The sequence below is a fragment of the Cryptomeria japonica genome, chromosome 9 (genome assembly GCF_030272615.1).
Source record: "Cryptomeria japonica chromosome 9, Sugi_1.0, whole genome shotgun sequence".
In the NCBI taxonomy this organism is placed as follows: Eukaryota; Viridiplantae; Streptophyta; class Pinopsida; order Cupressales; family Cupressaceae; genus Cryptomeria; species Cryptomeria japonica.
In genome coordinates, this window is record NC_081413.1 from 280,667,164 (window position 1) to 280,679,233 (window position 12,070).

Sequence of the window (12,070 nt, forward strand, 5' to 3'; positions counted from 1 at the left end):
ATTTTTTATTAGGACTGTACATAAATATGTGTTCATATTTGTATTTCTTCGAAATATTCATACTTGGGGAAGGGAATGTGAAGGATTGGAGACGCGCCTTAAAAGCATGTGATATTAGATTTCAAATTTAATACAAACATGGATTCTCTGCCCAATTATTTTTAAAATCAAATTTAAAATCATAAATGGTGATTCCTCCAATTCAAATTTAAAATCATGAACGGCTATATTCGTCTTCTAAATATACTTACATACAAACATGGATTCTCTGCCCAATTATTTTTAAATCCGCCCGTTTATCTACGAGGTTTTTATCTGCCCACTCAGTTTTAAAATCATTTTATTTTAGGCCTGCAGTACTACTCCATCTGTACTACTCCTTCTGCAGATTTAAATTTGTATTTCGTTTTGACATTACATTGTTTATGATTTACTGATTTCTTGTGATTGTTGTGTTGTGGTAGATGGACATCAAAGGCAACACGGCTTTGCATTTTACTGTAGACAATGGGAGGCGAATTCGAAATCGGAAAGGTATTTCGATTTCTTTTTGCTTTTCAATCGATTCAGTTTTATCTATAAGCAATATTCTTTTGCTTTTAAAAAAAATACCCAGATAGAATATTACTCCATTGCCTGTTGTATTCCATTGCAAGATTTTTCTTCTCAAAACATACCAGCCTCTCTAAATTCATTGTGTTTGATTCAGGAAAATTATTGATGGATTTGATGTACTTTAGATTGACTTACATAAAATTTCCAATCATATTTTGATCTTGATTAAAATTTCATAGTGGTGAATGTTGGCCCCTGTCTTGCTTAAATTAGAACATAGTTTTAATTGTGCACCTGAGCTCGTGTTCAATGCCCTCAGAGGACTGAGATTTCCCAGATTGGGCCCTCAGGCGAGTGGGATTTCCAAGAATGGGCACCTGAGCTTGCTTTCAATGTCCTCACGGGATTGGGTTTCCCAAGTTTGGGCAATTGGGTTGTGTTCAATGCTTTCAGCGGACTGCAATTATGTTCAATTCTCTCACCCAAATTAAGATTAACAAAATATGCATTAATCATAATAAACTTTTAATTGTGTACCATTTTCTATAGTTTTGCTGATGCATCTCTTAAATCATGGAAAAGTTACTGCCATTATTTTATTCACTCACCAAGATGCATACTGATGACTTAAAAGAGACAATTGGAACTAGTCATTTCATTAAGGACTTGTATTCTTCCTGGCACCAAAGAAGCTAAGTTGGAGATCTATATATATCCTTCTTCAAAAGCAATCTCACAAACATTAAAACCTGTATTTAGGAGTTGCATTTTGTATGCAAGATAATTAGTTGCTTGCCTGATCCCCTTCTGAAAAATAGCTCTGCTTTCCATTCCACTGTGGGAAATAGAATTTAACGTGCTTAATTTCGAAGCTTTCAAAACATGCAACATCTTGAAAAACAAAATCAGAATGCTTATGTTTGAAGTTGTACACAACAATATTGTCGAGTGAAAAACAGTTAAATCAGAAGCTCTGTTCTCTTGACTTGATTGAAAACAATTCTAGGAAAACATCTATAATTGAGCATGGCATAGATAGATATAGGTTTACAGGTATATGATAAAATTTGATAAACATTCAATGTAGGTCATCAGTGCTATGCTTCTCTACATTATATAATTTTCAATAAATTAAAATAACCATAAACATGGTTACAGGGAGATATGGTTATTGTTCTACTTCTGATGTATGTGTAGGTACTTGTCTGACATCGTTGAAATCCTAGGTTCGAAAGGGTACTTTGTGTACATCTGCATTTCTTAATTTAGAATGTCAGGTCTCGTGTAGAAAACAGTATAATTACATTTATCAACTTTATACAAGGGAAAATGCAGACATTTCTAAAACATAATTACTAATGTGTACATATATGCGATCTGGTGCATGGGTAGATACCATCATGCCATTATTGAAATCCAGGCAAACTGGAGTAACAGCTTTGCGCACATGCATGCATTTTTAAATTCAAAATGTCAAAAGATTCATTCTAACTGTAAAGAAAAAAGGACAAGATTATTTGAAACAACTGAGAGAAATTTCTTTGGTAGCGAATGATCTAGGCGCTGTACATAAGACTCTGTTAGATGCAGGACAATTAAATTGCAATAGAAATATAAGAAGATGAGTGCATTTAGTGAAAGAATATTCAATCTTCTAAAGCAAGAAAAAACCTCTAGCAGTAGACTCTTAAAAGGAGAGCACAAAGCGATAAAAACCTCTAGCAGTCCTAAGTTGGATGCAGATGGGAATCATGGCATAGGTATCCAACACTGAATGTCCAAAACATTGTGTATTTTCACTTGAGTTTGATCAAACAGTAATAAGTTCGTGGTTAATAAAATTCTTTCTAGCGAGAACAAAAGGTAACTGTCTTATCCAACATTTGGTCATCACTTGAAATCTTGTAATATTCAAAGATCTTGAAAGAGAATTTGTACCCGGATGAGCTCTCAAGGTGATGCCTAGTTTTTTTTTTAAATTGAGAATCCAGATTAACCTGCAACTCTATGAAATGCTAGCTGCGTACCAGAGGCTTTGCATATGTACAGGGCTGGGATATGTTTATTAATAAAACACATCATAATTATGACCACCTAATGCAGGAGCATCCTGGGTATAGGGTTGTGGGCATTCACAAGACAGAAAAGATTGTTTCTTTCTTATTTTAAAGATCAATCAAATGTATATAATCCTATACATAACTCAAACACATTAAGAAAGAAGACGATAAAGGATTCATTAGGGCTGAGTACCTTAGGTTGTTTGTCACAGCTTATAAACAAAGAATATCTCATATGCTCACAGATCTTGAACATATGGCTAGTTTTGGCGTGTCCAAAATCTGTAATCACCTACGCAATACAACTCAGACAAATCACATTCAATTTGTTGGCTAAAAGAGCATGGAAGCTTTTAGGTTATGTGTAGGCATTTAGAAACTAGGATATATTTAAAATTAACCCGCTTTTTTTTTGTTGTTTGCTTTAATTTATGAGCGTTACTGATCAAGTTTGAGTGTTATTTCAAACTACATGAGTTCTATTTGACTTGGCTGAGAGACATCAATTATTTGTTTTATATCTTTGACTAAATTAAGTTATTCTGTTTATTACATTTGGTATCTTTGAACTTCTTATGTGGTTTACAATTGTTTATAATCATTTTATGTTTCCTAAATTTTCTTCATGAACTGTCTTGTTTGATGGATCATTGTTTACTTGAAACTTACAAAATCTCGCTTGGCTTTTTTTGTGAGGGGTGAATGCAGGGATTGAAGAATGTCCTCTCAAGCGGTGCTGATGAAGATGGAGCAGACTCAAAAGGTCGGACAGTCCTGCACTTTGCCTGTGGGTATGGTGAGGTAGGTGAATTTCTTTCACAAGATTTTTTTGCTTTTCTCAATGGCAATGAAGATGGTTTCTCCTCCAACTGTACTTCTTCCGTCATGAACCTTCCTCCAGTCAACCCACTTTCCAATTTCGTAGAAAATTATGAATGCTGCTTAACCCTACTCCTCTGCAAAATATATCGACAGAGCCCAATTCTTCCACAAGCTTGTTCTGAACCTCTTCGAATTGATCCAACTGTTTCTGAAAAACCACAACCTGAATTACCCCACAACCCCACAATAAAGTGGCCAATGATTCTAAATGCACAAATAAATAAGGAATGTGAAGGAAATACATCTAGTTCATTTAGTTTTAAGATGCCTCAATCTTTTGTCGACATATTGTATACCCAATTCCATTGGCTGGCTTTATGGCTCATATGCATTGACCTCCAGAACTTAGATCTCCACTATATCTATTTGACATTAATAGTTACATCTGACCCTTTGATTTCAAATACCTTGATTTTGACAACTTGATTAAGGATTTAGATATTAACAAATGGAAATCCTAATAATGAGTGTCACTCACAAATGCCATCTGTAAAGACACTGTAGTTGAGATGTGTTAAATTATTGACACAATCTTCTTAAGACTTTAACTATATCTTACAACTAAAATATTAAATACAACCATTAGAAAATAAGATAAGAATGAGTTATCTATTGAGAAGACCCCAGAAAACTTTTGATTGGGTATTTGTAATTAAACTACAACACAAAATCAAGCAAAGCACTGAACAATGGAGTTAACAAATATACCAGTCTGCCATCAATGGTGTGCTTCTCCTGAACAACTCTGTCTGCAACTGCCAAGTCCAAAATAGAATACGAATCCAAATGATTTTTTTGTCTTGTGATAACAACCCAGATGATTTTTTTTTGCCTTTGGATGATAACCCAGATGTTTTTTTGTCTTGTGATAATAAGCCAAATGATTTTTTGTTATACTGGAGTTGGCAGACAAATATTAGAATTTCCCAAAGTCCGAAACCCTATAAAATGTCAGATTCTTAACAATTGTAGAACAGAGAAGGTTTCAGATGACGAAGATTTTTCTCTTTTTTATGTTCGCCAACATTGCAAGGATGAATCACAAAGTGTAATCCGATATATTGATGCTTAAAAAATTTACACAATCAAATTCAGAAACAAAAATCAACATAGATTTCAGATATTCTGAAGACCCAACAAGATGAATCTTATTGCCAAAATTTGACTCAAATGCAATTCTCTTATGGTGAGTGCGTGTGAGTGGTTACTGCAAAAGTATGATGAAAGCAGTTGATCGTTTTGTAAGTAGTTTTTTAACTACAAATGTTGGGTCTGCTCTTTTCATTTGTAACCTTACACCTACTATATTAGCAATTCGATTGACTTATTAGGGATTCAAATCCTTTGAAAATCTCTCAAAACCAGACATGATTGAGCCTGCTGATGTATAAATCATAAAAGAAATATTGCCCTAAAATCTTTTTTTGTGACCCCTCCCAATACACAACCCAAATTAAAACCCCCCTATTTTTACCACATATTGCATTTTTTCATAACCAGAATTAAAACCTCCCTATTTTCACCAAATAGGCAATATACTGAGATCATTTTTTGAGATATTAAACCCCCCAATATGAATGTACGTGATATAATATTACCTAACCAGTGAAGCCCTATGTTCGATATATAGTTGATAACACTTGTTTTTCCCATTGATAATGAAATAGAACATATTTTGAGTGAGGGTTTAATTCTTCAGTGTGTGATGAAGTGGGACTGTCTCAAACTCCAAAACTTAACCAATACCAAACCCAAAACAAAAAAAGACACTCTATTTCGAACTACCTCAAGGTTATTAAATCACATTCTCATACTTTTGATACAAAACAAAAATCTTCCCCCTTTAACTTAATTCACTTCTTTTTCATTACAACTAACTTAACTTTTGGGGTTTCAAGATTTCCATAACTTTAATTGAACCTCTTATATTCTTTCTATCCTCTTTAATCCCAATGTAAGTTACTAATTTGGGTATGGATATAGATAAGGAATCTGGTACGGATTCACGGATTCGACAAAAAAATAAAATCCATGGGTATGGGTACATCCACACACACACATGTATATATATGTTCAAACATGAAAATTATAATTATAAAATATAATAATATAATTTATAAACTATCACTACCATTATTGATAATTACAATGATACAATCCATACAAATATGAAATATACAATGTGACTTTCCATACATAAATGATAAATGATAAATCATACATCCATAATTGCCAGTGCCAATAAATATTCATTTATCGTAAATGTAATAACTAATAACCTGATAACTAATATCATGTTCATGTTTAAAATGGATCGAAATATCCTATTTCTACTTTTATTTTCTAATTTTCCAAATATATGCTCAGATTATCTCATGCCCCTCTCCAAATGAGATTTCTCTCCTTGTTATATTTCCTTAGTCCGCCCGGGTTCGCCTGGTTCCTATGGATTTCTCCCCGGTCTTTCCCAGGTGGCTGGGTCCTCTCTATCCACAGAGGACCCAGCCACATGGGAAGGACCTGGGAGGAATCCACCGCGAATCAGGCTCGGACCAGGATCAGGGAGGAATCCGAATTAGAAACCAAACATTTTAGGGAAGAATCGGTAACTTAGGTCCCAATGATTGCTCCATCTTCAATAGACATATCCATTTCTTGATCTAGAAGCCTTGATCTCTTCCTATGTGAATCACCATTATTTTCTTTTCTCATTTCCTGTCTACAAGTTATTTTATTCTATCAATGATGTCTTTTCCATCCAATCTTCTTAGGTTCTCTCATATTCTAATTGACCGATGTCAAAGTTTGTACATTCCTTATTGATTAGATCAAATGAAGAGATTAAAACTCTTCTTTAGAATCAACCAAATCTTATGGTACCTACACCAAAGTGACATTTCTCAAGTATGCCAAGGTCATGCAACTATGTTTTCGTGTACGAGCTTCATATGCAAATAATTATGTTGGACTACAATCATAATAATTATCTGTATGCTTTTGGAAATCAAATGAGAGAATTGTGTTGTACTACAATTATAAGAATTGACCTAATTATCTATTTGAAGGTCAAATGGCGGTACGATAGTTTGTAGGTTTGGCGAGACATGGATATTGTTGAAAAACCTGGGGCAGCATTACATTATTGTAGTAAGTGCTTTGAAAGCAGTTTAACCAGATAAACCACTCAGCTTGGGCTTCATATTTATTTGTTTCTAAACTTTTCAACAGGCTGCCCGGATTGGAATTTTACCAATTTTTTTCCTGTGGGTGCTGCCCTCTACAGAGCTTTTTGTCATATGTGACACGAAATGCATTTTGGTTGGGCAGCCAGTTTTGTTTGCCTTGCGAGTGATAAACCATCGATAAATTTGGCTTTAACCCTTAACCAAAGCAATTGGGCATGGACTCTCTCATGGCATAAGCCAATTAAGTAATAATAGTGAATAAACAATATTACTGCCCCAAAATACAATTCTTTTTTGTGCATTTGCAATAAACTTAGAAGTAGACAATAATATCTGACAAAAGCAATTGAATGGGAGCCGAAAGCTAAGTATACAGAATTGTCAGTTTAGATGAATTTCATGGTAATAAAGAATTACCTACTCATATGAAGAGAAAAGAAAAGACAGTCAGAGAAGCCTAATGCGCAGCTGCTTGGAAAGCTGGCTCCTCCTTGCCTATAAATTGTGCTGATCTTCTATGCTTTTTTCACAACCAACTTGCCTGCAGTGCTACATTGTCATTGCACATCTTTGAACTTGTTTTGTTGTCTAAGTTTTATATAGGAAATCATGGCTGCTATTACTGCTGGTTCCTAAATTAAAAAGGATCTTACCTTGATTGACTGCATTGCAAAGAATCTCTCTTGTCCCTGGAGTCATAGATCTCACATCACTTCCCATCAGCAATGGTGCCTACAATCATGATAAGAGGAAATGATATTTCAAGTTGTTTATCATCATCATTCAATATATAGTTGATAACACTTGTTTTAGTCATAATAGTGTTCTCAATGATAATGAAATAGAACATAATTTTTAGTGAGGGTTCAATTTTTCAGTGTGTGTAGCATTGTTTACTAATACCAGAGAAAACTCCATTTTCCCGATCCAAATCTGATATGGTGTTTTCTAGTAATGGCTCCTAAAATGGGTGACTTTGTTAAAATCGTTTATCTAAACTATAGACATTTTCAAACCCAAATAGCGACTATATGTAATTGAACCTTTCAGTAGGCTAAGATGAATGATTACAAAAATTAGATCTGAACTTGCTTGTGGTGATTTTAGTTTTAGGACAGTATAAATAAACAATTTTGTGCCCAGTTATGGTTTCAGTAAAATTCAAATAACGTGAAATATTAATTACAGTTCTCTTTAATTGGGAAAGTCCTCACCATTCCATCCCCCTGTTCTTGCATAGTCTTCCCATCTGTCGTTCAGATCTGCTTGAGAAGATATGCTGAACCACCTAAGCATCCCTGCTCAGAACAATTAATCTACAATAAGGGTGATTGTAAAGCAATCCATGAATTTGGGATTGATCTTCTCACCTATCCCAACTGTTGTTAATGTCTCATGTTGTCGTCCAGTTATTTCCAACTTTGCCTGCAAAAACATAATGTCAATTAGCAGCGTGCCATTAATAGGGAGATTTATTTTCCCTTTTCGATCAATTCTATTGTATTTGTTAGCAATATACCAGCCTTTTATGCTTTAGTTTTCCAGGGTACATTGTAAATAATACCCAGATAGATTATTACTCCATTGCATTTTGTATTCCATTGCAAAACATGCCAAACCCTCCTAATTCATTGTGTTTGATTCTGGAAATTTATTAGTTTTAATTGGCCACCTGAGCTTGGGTTCAATGCCCTCCGTACCTATGTATTACTCAAAGTTGTATATTAAATTGAGATTAAGTAGAGGGTTTTTAGTTTGATGAAATTATTTATTCAAGTAGATATGTATTACTCAAATTTTCCTAGCGTACAAACTTATAGTGGATTCTACCAAATCTTACGTAAGTACTAGCTAAAAACTATTATGGTTTATGTGCATATTGTAGGAATGTTACATATTTTAGGACTGGGTATCATTGCCTATACATAAAAGGGATTTACAGTATCAAAGTTTTCATTTATTTGAATACTCCAAACTTCTAATTTGTTTGCATGTCTTCTTTTAGATAATTGAGATGGATATTCACATGTTAGTTTTGACGCTGTTATTAATCCCTCTGAGTTATCACAAATTAACATTTTGCTTCCCAATCAATAGTTACAGTAATCAGAAAAGCCAAAGTAATAAAAAAAGCTAGAAAATATCAGTTTCAGTGCAATTTTACAATATTCATTTATAAGGAAAAATGAAAGAATTAAGTCTTCCTTATCTGCTGTAGCTGACTGGTCTCCTTTTTCAGACTTGTAGATAGAAATAGCTAAAATTTATTAATCTACCAAACTTAGCTAAATGCCTTAAACTAGACCCCTCCATTGCATATGCCCACAAAGATAATTGGTTTCCGCTATTAGAGTCTCTAATGCAGCTTAAACAACATAGAGAGCAATAGAGAACCAATAGAGAGCAATATTCAATAGATCAAAATTAATATTAAAGTTAAAATTTAAATTTTAGAATTATTAAAAATAATTATTTTTCATTATATTTCAAAAAATAAGAGTTAGTCATATATATTTACTAGTTTAAATAAATATCTTTTAAAAAATATAAATTATTTAAACAATCTTATTTTAGAATAGGTCCTTGTTTTAAAAGTTGATTGTAATATTTAAATTTATATAAAAAATAATTTGTATTTATTTTCAAGAAAAAAAGAATTAATTTAATTTATTTTCAAAAGTATTTACATATTTGTTAAAATTATTAGCACAAATTTAATTAGAATTTACTCTTTAAGTAACTTACAATTTTGAAAGGAAATTTGTATTAGACTATATTTTAAAGTATTTAGTATTAATTTATTTTAGTGAATAGTTTTAGTTAAATTTATATTTTAGGGAAACTAATTATTATAAGATTAATTTTTAAATTTATTAGTTTTAGTTTATTTTGAAAAACAATTAAAATTAATTAAATTTATATTGCAAAGTAATTTAAAAAAAAATTGTATAGTTCAATTTACTAGTTTTTAAAAGCCAATGCAGATTATTTGTATTTATACTGAAAGAGTAAATTGCAAAAGAAATAGTATTTAAAAGTAATTTATGTAATGTTTTTTGACTTCAAATTGAAATTTTATGAAAATTATTTTTATTGATGTTTATTCAATGAGAATTTCATTCTTTTTCTTGTAAGAAAAATTAATCTTTGATGAATAATTTGAATATCAATGAAAGTTTTCTTTGATTTTTTGTTTTTTTTGAGTATTTTAGCCATCAATTTTTTATAATATTTATCTTATGACATTGTTTCTATTGTTGAAATTGAGAAAAATATATTTTATGTCTTGATATTCTAATGAATATATTTCATGACTTATGTCTTATTGTTGATATTGATGCATTCTATGATCTATTGTTGAAATGAATTTTTTTGATTTATTATTGTAATAGATATACATTTTATGATTTATTGTTAGAAATCATACATTTTATACTTTGTTGAAATGGATACATTTTATGATTTATTGATGATTGAATATATTTTATGAATTATTGTTTTAATGGATAAACATTATGTCTTATTATTGGAATAAGATATCTTTTATGTTCTAAAGTTGGATATAATTTATGCTTTATGATTTGAATGAACATTTATTCTATTAGGTGTTGATTCATTGTTAAGAATAGTATTTTTTAAAATTTTTTTTTATAAAAGTGACAGAGCCAATAAATATATTATTAAAGTAATAGTATATTTTACATTTAAATGTTGTAATGAATATATTGTATGACTTATATCTTATTGTGGAAATTGATACATTTTATGACATATTGTTGGAATGAAATTATTTGACCTATTATTGCAATAGATATACATTTTAACACTTATTGTTTGAAATCATACGTTTTACACCATGTTGTTGAAATGGATACATTTTATAATTTATCATCAAAATGAATATATTTTATGAATTATTGTTTGAATGGATAAACATTATCTTATTGTTGGAATAAATGTTTTTTATGCTTTATAATTAGAATGGATATTTATTCTACTTGGTGTACATCTATTATTGAGAAATAATATATTTTACATCTTAGTGTTGTAATGAATATGTTTTATGACTTATGTTCTTATTGTTGATATGGATATATTTATAACTTATTGTTGGAAATCATACATTTTAGACCCTATTGTTGAAATGAATACATTTTACACTTTATTGTTGAAATGGAAACATTTTATGATTTATTGTCAATAATGAATATATTTTATGAATTGTTATTTGAATGGATAAACTTTATTCATTATTGTTGGAATAAGCTATCTTGTATGCTTTACTATTGGAATAATAAATCTTTTGTCTTATTGTTAGAATGGACATATTTGATGCTTTATAATTAGAATAAACATTTATTCTCCCTGGTGTTGATTTCATTTTTGAAATGGTTATTTAAATGATTTTCTTATTGTTGGAATGAATGTATTTTATGAATTATTGTTTAAATTGATAAACCTTATGTCTAGAGGATAACTTCCAAGTGGTGGGGTTATTCCTAACTCAATTGAACTTCTCTCTTCAATAAGCTTTAGATGAGGCGGAGATGGGTTTTAGATGGTTATGAATGTGTTAAAAAAATATAGTAACTTATATTTATACCTATTATGCTTTCGAATAGTGAGTTGAATGATGTGAATGTGTTGACTACCTTATAATTAGTATTTGTTCATCTATTGAGTAGATGACATCTTGTTTTGGATCCAAGTGATTTTTATGTGTTTGTTAAATTGATCACAAGACCTATAAGACTTTGTATATATGTTCCTAGATTCGTCAATTGTGAACTACTTGTTCTAAATTAAAAATCTCTCTTCCACTTAATGAAATGCATGCAAAGTGATATTTTGATGACCCATTTTGAGTACTCATTTTTATGACTCATTTTGATGACCTATTTTTAGTACCCATTTTAATGACCCATTTTGATGACCCATTTTTAATACATATATTGAGCACCATTTATTATGACCTATTTTTAGTACCTATATTGATGGCCCATTTTTAGTATCCATTTTGATGACTCAATTTTAATATCCATTTTTAGTATTCATTTTGATGACCCATTTTTAGTGTCCATTTTGATAACTCATTTTGATGGTTTATTTTTATGACTCGTTTTTAGTATTCATTTTTATGACCTATTTTGAGAACCCATTTTTATGACCCATTTTGAGTACCCTTTTTTATGACCTATTTTTATGACTCATTTTTAGTACGTATTTTTAAATACCCATTTTTATGACATATTTTAAGTATCCATTTTGATGACCTATTTTTATGACCCATTTTTAATACCTATTTTTAGTACCCAATTTGAGTACCCATTTTTATGACCTATTTTTAGTACTCATTTTAATAACCCATTTTGATAATCCATTTTTTGT

The 12,070-nt window shown here is 30.9% G+C and overlaps 1 long non-coding RNA gene across 6 annotated transcripts; it reads right to left on the minus strand.

The window, feature by feature from the left end:
* Positions 1–1,479: 1,479 nt before the first annotated feature.
* On the minus strand, positions 1,480–8,714 carry LOC131048619 (uncharacterized). 6 transcript variants are annotated; one of them, XR_009358853.1, is made up of 6 exons: positions 8,247–8,711; positions 8,053–8,107; positions 7,897–7,998; positions 7,336–7,414; positions 7,100–7,223; positions 1,480–1,806 (listed from the first exon to the last, which is right to left on the minus strand). It is a non-coding gene; the product is annotated as an uncharacterized LOC131048619 (long non-coding RNA). The 6 variants fall into 6 exon arrangements; XR_009358854.1 differs by having other exon boundaries at positions 8,202–8,711; XR_009358850.1 differs by having other exon boundaries at positions 7,897–7,980; positions 8,247–8,706.
* Positions 8,715–12,070: the final 3,356 nt, after the last annotated feature.